Raw genomic sequence first — 7895 nt, forward strand, 5'->3', positions numbered from 1 at the left:
AGTAAAAATGCCGGCGTAGTCAGCTTGTTTCTCCAAAGCTTTACCGAAATAGAAAATTTCACTTTTTAAAAAATTAATCTTCAGACCGGTCAAATGCTCAAAAACACATAGAATTATTTTGAGGTTCCTAGCCCCCTCAAGGTCATCTTCAAAACAGAAAATAGTATCGTCCGCATATTGCAAAATATTTAGACCTCCTGAATACAACCTAGGCAACATCCTAGTAGATTGTTGGGCTGGAAAGGAGGAATCCTAGTAGATTGTTGTTCTCCTCCCCCTCTCCTTCCTTCCCCATCTTAGTAGGACAGGAAAGGAGGAATCCTACTCCTACTAGGAGGAGGATTCCTCCCCCCTTTGGCGCGCCTAGAGAGGCCGGTCGGCCTCCCCTCCCTTTCTTTATATACGTGGGGAGGGGGGCACTTCATGGACACACAAGTTGATTGTTCCAAGCCGTGTGCGGTGCCCCCCTCCACCATAATCCACCTCGATCATATCGTAACGGTGCTTAGGCGAAGCCCTGCATCAGTAGCAACATCATCACCGTCATCACGCCGCCGTGCTGACGGAACTCTTCCGTGAAGCTCTGCTGGATCGGAGTTCGTGAGACGTCATCGAGCTGAACGTGTGCTAAAATTGGAGGTGCCGTGCGTTCGGTATTTGGATCGTTCGGATCGTGAAGACGTACGACTACATCAACCGTGTTCCCATAACGCTTCCGCTTACGGTCTACGAGGGTACGTTGACAACACTCTCCCCTCTCGTTGCTATGCATCACCATGATCTTGCGTGTGCGTAGGAATTTTTTTGAAATTACTACGCTCCCCTACACCTGCTCCCCGGCAGGGTCCGCCGCTCTATCATAATTCTCAGAAATATGGTCAAATACAATAGAGTCTTCTGCCTCGTGTCGCGAATGAACGTATCATGCATCACCTGATCGTCATTATCATCCTTAGCTACCCAAATCTGCTTAGGTCTCCTCTTCCTGGTAGCGAGGGAGGTTTGAGGGCTTTCACCCCTCCCCCTACAAGCTTCATGATCCTGTCTATGCTTCCTGACGTAATACCCTTTCATCCTTTCTATGGGATACTAAGAGCTTGACTTGTATACCTTCTCCTTCTCTCTGGATGCAAAGGCATGTTCCCTGCACCTGCTCTCATCATATTGCTCCCGAGCGTACTCCCTCTGCCTCTGTTGTTCTTTCAGCTGTTCACGGAGATCTCTTTCCTTCTTACGTTCAAGCTCATGCCTTAGGTCTCTCTCTGCCATCCACTCTCCTCTATAACGGTCTTACTTGGACTATTTACCTCCCCTCTATCCGGCCTACGCTCCATGCCAGTGCGGGAGTTTGCCGGACGACTGAACTCACCATGCAGGTTGCGCTTTGTCGGGAGGTCTCTGACCCTATCATGACTTTGCTGCTCTCTATTACTATTTGCTGACTGCGAGCTTGCAAAGTTGTAACTATTGTTCCCTTTTCCTCCTTTAGCTTCAGATCTCTATACCAGCACTCCTTCCTGGTGAGGCTCTCAGCCAGCCCTCCCCCCTTGCATCGTTGAGTCCATGGGAGGATCACACTGTCCATCAACATGCACCAGTCTTCCACACTCAAAGCAGAAGTGCAGTTTTTTCTCATAATGAAAACTAAGCCAGGTGCCAACTTTATCACCCTGAGAATTTTTCAGATAGAAACCATGGATCAAAGGCTCATAAACAGAGATTTTTGCTCTAACCCGAAGTTGGTTACCTCTAGCCACTCCATCTTCGTCCACATCTACCTTAACAACGTACAGATCTAACAAGTTATATCTGACGGTCTGATAATTAGATGTGAGATAATTATTTCACATCTAGATGTGAATTAGTAGTAAAATTGAAATTGGAATATCAAGCAAAGCACGATTTTGTTAAAAAAGGAAGCGAAAATCACACATCCAGTCAACAATAATCAAGGCACATCACTCAAGCGAGATACAATGGTGCCTTAGGTTCAAGGCCACGGGAAGCACCTCCCATACCCAACAAAGTCAATCACCCCAAACATCGGTGAGCATGACCCGACCAGCTGCCTCCTTCTAGCCGTGGCTCCGCGCTGGGGTCCAGTGTGACAAGCTAGGGCTGAAGTGGGCAGACACGACACACGAGTCGAGCAGCTCAATGATGGGCGGGAGCGCGGCGCAACGGGGCACCTTGTACTGGTTGATGGACGCGCCGCAAGAGATGGCGTCGTACATGAGCTCCTTGAAGGTGCCGGGCCGGAGGACAGGATCTCGAGCGGCCCGACCGACCCATCCGCCACCCGGCTCTGCTTGTAGACCGCGTTCAGGGCCTCCTCCATCTCCAGGCAGCACCTGTCGAGGGTCTCCTTGCTCACCGCCTCGTTGCCGGTGGTCAGCAGCTCCCAGTAGATGATGTAGTGCCCCGGGATGCGCTTGGTGCATGCGTGGCTGGTGTACTCCGCCACGGACGCGCCATGAGGCCGAAGCAGGTCCGAGGCCCGCTCCACGGCGTGCTGCAGCTCGACCTCGTCGGTCTTGTTAGATTCGATGGAGACCAGCACGTTCTTGCGGCGCACGAACGTGAACCGTGGAGCGGCGTTGTGGTAACCCGCCACGCGGAGCACGTCGCCGACGCGGTATCGGCTGAGCCCTCGAGTGGAGGAGATAACATTGGATGCCTTCGATTGGGTGGTGCTCCTCGAGTACCCGGTCTCGAGCTCCAGGGTGATGACTCTAGGTCTGACCTTAGTTTGTTATATCTGACAATGGCGGCGTTTTTTTTGGGTCTTTACCCTCTTGAAGGCATTTCTAGGAGTTGCTCGGACTTGATCTTCAGGGTGAAAGCTCACGATCTAGCTTTCGGTGGTCGATCTGGCGACGGAGGTGCTTATGCATCGTTTCCTTACCGAAGGCGTTGCTTTTGAAGAACCCTTTTTCGTAGTCCTTAGTTGTCGAAAGATGACCGGTTCGATGGTCGTTGTTGTATATCATCGTTCATTGTTTTGATCGCTTCATTTTTCTAATTCTTTTTCTTGGCCTTCGCATTGCCTCGGTCTTATTTGACTTTGCTTTTTGCCGGTGTGATGATCTTTGAGTGTGTGTAGTGTTGGCTGTGTGCATCCTAATTATGCAGAGGTCGGATATGTATTTACACTAGTAGAAAACGGGCCTATTGTCCCGGTTCATAAGGGTCTTTTGTCCCGGTTCCAGAACCGGGACTAAAGGGTCGTTACTAATGCCCTGACCCTTTAGTCCCGGTTCTAACCAGAACCGGGACAGATGGGCCTCCACGTGGCCTGCGCGCTGAGCCCAGGCAGGAGGGCCTTTGGTCCCGGTTGGTGGCACCAACCGGGACCAATAAGCATCCACGCGTCAGCATTTCTGTGACTGGGTTTTTTGTTTTTTTGAAGGGGGGTGGGGGTTTTGGGGGGTTAATTTAGGTATATATTGTGTTAGATAGCTAATTAATAGAGAGAAGTGTCCTCTCGTATGTCCGTGCTTGGTCGACGCTACGTACTACATACATATAGAGAGGACTAGACACGCTAGCTAGCTAGTAAGCAAACGAAGGAAACAGAAGATCGTCATGAACATATATGCATGCACAGAGAAGTGATATCGACCACCTCTCCTTCTCCGAGAGATTGGTCGAACAACAAGTTCTCGTATATCTATCCGACACTACCGGCTACATATATACAATAATTATCTCTTACAAATATAATCTCCTAACTACGGACGCATGGTCCACATAGTATTCTCCGTCTTCAGCGATCACGTGGTCAAGAAAGAATGCCGCCAATTCCTCTTGAATTGCTCGCATGCGATCTGATGGTAGGAGTTCATCCCGCATCCGGAACATCTAATTTGAAGAAGGGGGTTAATACATATATATATGAATAAATGAAACTCAACACAAATGACGGTAATAAACTAAAATTGTGAATATTATTTCTTACGCACTTCATATTGTTCGTCAGAGTACCCGCCCCGCTCACGGGTCGTGTGGCGGATGGACTCACAAACGTAGTATCCACAGAAATCATTCCCTTGTTCCTGCCACAATCACTTTACAAGAAATAAAGGTCAATCAAACAGATAAGCAAGAATGCCAAATGGTATTGATGAAACTAGTGCTTGAATCAATAGCTAGGAGACGCGCGGAACATGCTACTATATATAGTACTTAATTTCGGGTATCTAAATTGCAGCATCTTCGGCAGTCCCGGAGATTTTTTGGTGAATTTTCTTCAAACCCTGCCAGACAAAAGAAAACAATTACTTGATATCAGGAAATGAACAAAGTTACTGATATGATGGATAATGATCGATTTAACTTACTTCTCGAGAATTTCAGTCATGTCCGCATACTCCTGGGGATCTTTTCGTTTAGAGTCCAAGATAGTTACTACTCCCTGCTCAAGCCTAATCTCTAGGAGAATATAGTGGTACCTGCACACGCATGCATAACTCATCAATTACATTACTATAACATGGACTAATATATAAGAGAAACCGAATATGCACAAGACAGTAACACTCACTTGAAATTGTAAGGAAAGAGTATTATATCTTTGTTTTCATTTATTTTGAATGATCGTAGCAAGTTGGCCTCGGTATCTGCGGCATGAAATTTAACCTCAGTTGCATCTATGAGATATGTGTTAATGAACCCAATATCACCGATTTGTCTTTTCTTCAATTCAGCGATCTTCAATCTGCATAATATAGTGAGGATAATTATAAATACATGCAATGAAAGAGCTGAGCTATATAGAGAGACTTAATGACAGAAATAGTAGTACTTACAGACAGTAGCAGGTGACCATTGCTTTATCGAGGGCCAATTGATTGAAAAATTGATAGAACTCCTCAAATGGAATAGGCAACAGATCAATTCCAACGAGGTCATGCTCCGGTTTAACTCTCACATATAAAGTACTCCTCCCCCCAGACTCTCTGCAGATTTTCAAGTACCAATCATGCAATCTTCGCATCATCGTTGATAGAGATCTTTCATTTTTGACGAGAGGCTTTCCGTACTCGTATCTGTGTATCTGCACGTCCATGAAATCATAATGTACATCGTCGGGCAGGTAATCTCCAAGATTGCTATAACCGGGCACCATCCTCGGATCGACGATGTCGCTAGGCACCTTGAGCGGGGGGCACGATTGATTCCCTTGTTCGCCGAGCTGGGCAATTTGTTTTCCAGCTGCTCGTCGTTCTTTCATCCTTTGATCACTGACTGTACTTCCCGACCGCTCCGCTTCGGCCCATGTCTTTCCAATAATGCGCTCATAGTTGCCTTTCGGCGGAGACTTGGGTGGTTTTGCCAGGGCAGCCAGAGTGCGCTTCGCTTTCACCGGATCTATCTTCTCCTCCGGAAGTGGATGTCTCTGTGCTTTCAACCCTTCAAACCATTCCTTCACTTCGGTTTGCGCGATCTTCGCGTTCTCCTCCGGTCTCATCTCATATGGTAACTTCTCTGGAGTCTTCAGAGAAGGACCGAATCTGTATTTCGTCCCGCCTCTGGCTGTACTGCTAGACGCCGGCCGAGCAGACGGAGCGGTTGTCTTCTTTACTTGCTTACGAGGCGGAGGAGAAGGACTACGACGCGCCGGAGCAGCTGCCGGAGCGGCGGCGGGTCTCTTCCGCCCTTGCTGACGAGGCGGAGAAGGAGGAGGCTGGCTGCTCGGGCGCGCCGGCGTAGGCGGAGAAGGAGGCGGAGTGCCGCCACGCGCCGGAGAAGGAGCCGGCCGAGGGCCCTGATCGTCACTCGTCGGAGGAGGAGGCGGTGGAGGAGGCGGAGTGCCCTGACTAGCCGGAGGAGGAGGAGGAGGAGGCGGAGGCGTCCAGTTCGAAAGGTTGATGAGCTCCTTCCGCCATAGGCATGGAGTCTTCAGAGAAGAACCCAGCCGAGTCTCCCCTTCTCCGGTAGGGTGGTCAAGCGGGAGCTCCTCAAATCCCTCCGTTATTTCATCCACCATCACGTTAGCATATCCTTCTGGAATCGGCCGGCAGTGAAAAGTTGCACCGGGTTCATTAGGAAAAACAGAGCCAACAGCCGCCTTGACCTTCATATTAATCCATTGCTTCATAAGGTGGCAATTTTGAGACTCCGTGATAGCATCCACGGGATAGCTGGCAGGAGCCGTCAAGACATGCTCCGGCTGAAGCAGCTCGGTGGAAGCCATGCTGCTTCTCCGCTGAGATGGCAGGGTAGCTTCAGGGGAAGCTTCGGCAAGTCGTTTGCTGCGATTTGCTTCTCGTTCCTCTATCGCTTCTACCCTTGCGTGCAGCGCCTGCAGTTCGGTCTGCTGCACTTTCTTCCTCCTCTCGTGGCTTTTGTAACCGCCTGCGTCCGAAAACCCAGCCTTCCACGGAATGGAGCCTGACGTGCCTCGTGTCCGTCCAGGGTGCTCAGGATTTCCGAGGGCCTTTGTGAGCTCGTCGTTCTCTCTGTGTGGAAGGAACGTCCCTTTCTGCACTGCATCGATATAGTACCGAAGCTTCTTCAAGGGTATGTCAAGTTGCTCGTCCATCCAAATGCACTTCCCTGTTACAGGGTCCAAGGATCCGCCAGCCCCGAAGAACCAAGTCCGGCAACGGTCTGGCCAGTTCATTGTCTCTGGTTCGATCCCTTTATCAAGCAGATCAGTCTCAGCCTTTGCCCACTTAGGCCGGCCTTTGAGGTAGCCACCTGACCCCGTGCGATGGTGAAGCATCTTCTTCGCAGCATTTTTCTTGTTTGTCTCCGACATCTTCTTACTCTTATCCGATGTCTTGTGGGCCACAAATGCGGGCCACTGATCTCTGATCTTCTCATATTTGCCCTTGAATTCTGGTGTCTCTTCTTTGTCGACAAACCTTTTCAGATCATTCTTCCACCTCCTGAATAGCTCTGCCATCTTCTTAAGAGCAACAGACTTAATTAATTGCTCTATAACCGGCTTCTCCGGATCCTCCTCTGGCGGTAGGGTGAAATTTGCCTTCAGCTCCTTCCAAAGATCATCTTTCTGCATATCATTGACATAAGACACCTCAGGGTCTTCTTTAGCCGGCTTAAACCATTGGTGGATGCTGATCGGGATCTTGTCCCTAACAAGAACCCCGCACTGAGCAGTAAATGCATCATTTGTCTGGATGGGTTCAATCGGTAGGCCGTCGCGCGCGATTGTTGTGATCTCAAACCTTTCATCCTCGCGCAACTTTTTCTTCGGGCCTCATCTCTTTACCGAAGTTGTGCTCGATCCGGAGGGCTAGAAAAAATAAGAAAGACGAGAGTTAATGTGTACGTACCAAAATAATGAATGCATCAATTAGCTAGTCTCAGCACAGGCTTAACTAATATATTTACCTGGCCGGACTCTGTTCGGTCACCGGAGCCGTCACCCTGTTCTTCCGGACCTGCTTCTTCACCTTGCTGTTCTTCCGGACCTGCTTCTTCACCCTGCTGTTCTTCCAGACCATCATTGTCGTTAAGAAAACACGACATGACATCACCTCCGTCTAAGATTATGTCCCGCAACCTCTCTTCTGCTTCCTCGTCTCGTCCGTGCTCCATTGTTTCTTCAAATATATATTACAACATGGCAATTATTACACAATCATGACAACACGTGGATATATTAGTTTGGGTGTACTCCTCGAGAGTTTTCACTGTCGAAGTTATCCGGGAGGGGTAATATCGACAACGATGAGATACATACACGGGAAAATAATGTTATCGGGGAGGGGGTACATTTATATCGACAACGACAATATACGTACATGGGAAAATAATATTATCGGGGAGGGGGTATATCGACCCCCCCCCCACGCGTTGAAGTTATCGGGAGGGGTACATTTATATCGACAACGACGATATACGTACATGGGAAAATAATATTATCG

The 7895-nt window shown here is 48.9% G+C and overlaps 1 pseudogene; it reads right to left on the reverse strand.

Moving 5' to 3' along the window:
- Positions 1-2075: 2075 nt before the first annotated feature.
- LOC119357691 lies at positions 2076-7475 on the reverse strand (annotated as a pseudogene).
- Between the last annotated feature and the right edge of the window lie 420 nt (positions 7476-7895).

The sequence above is a fragment of the Triticum dicoccoides genome, chromosome 2A, assembly GCF_002162155.2.
Source record: "Triticum dicoccoides isolate Atlit2015 ecotype Zavitan chromosome 2A, WEW_v2.0, whole genome shotgun sequence".
Taxonomy (NCBI): domain Eukaryota; kingdom Viridiplantae; phylum Streptophyta; class Magnoliopsida; order Poales; family Poaceae; genus Triticum; species Triticum dicoccoides.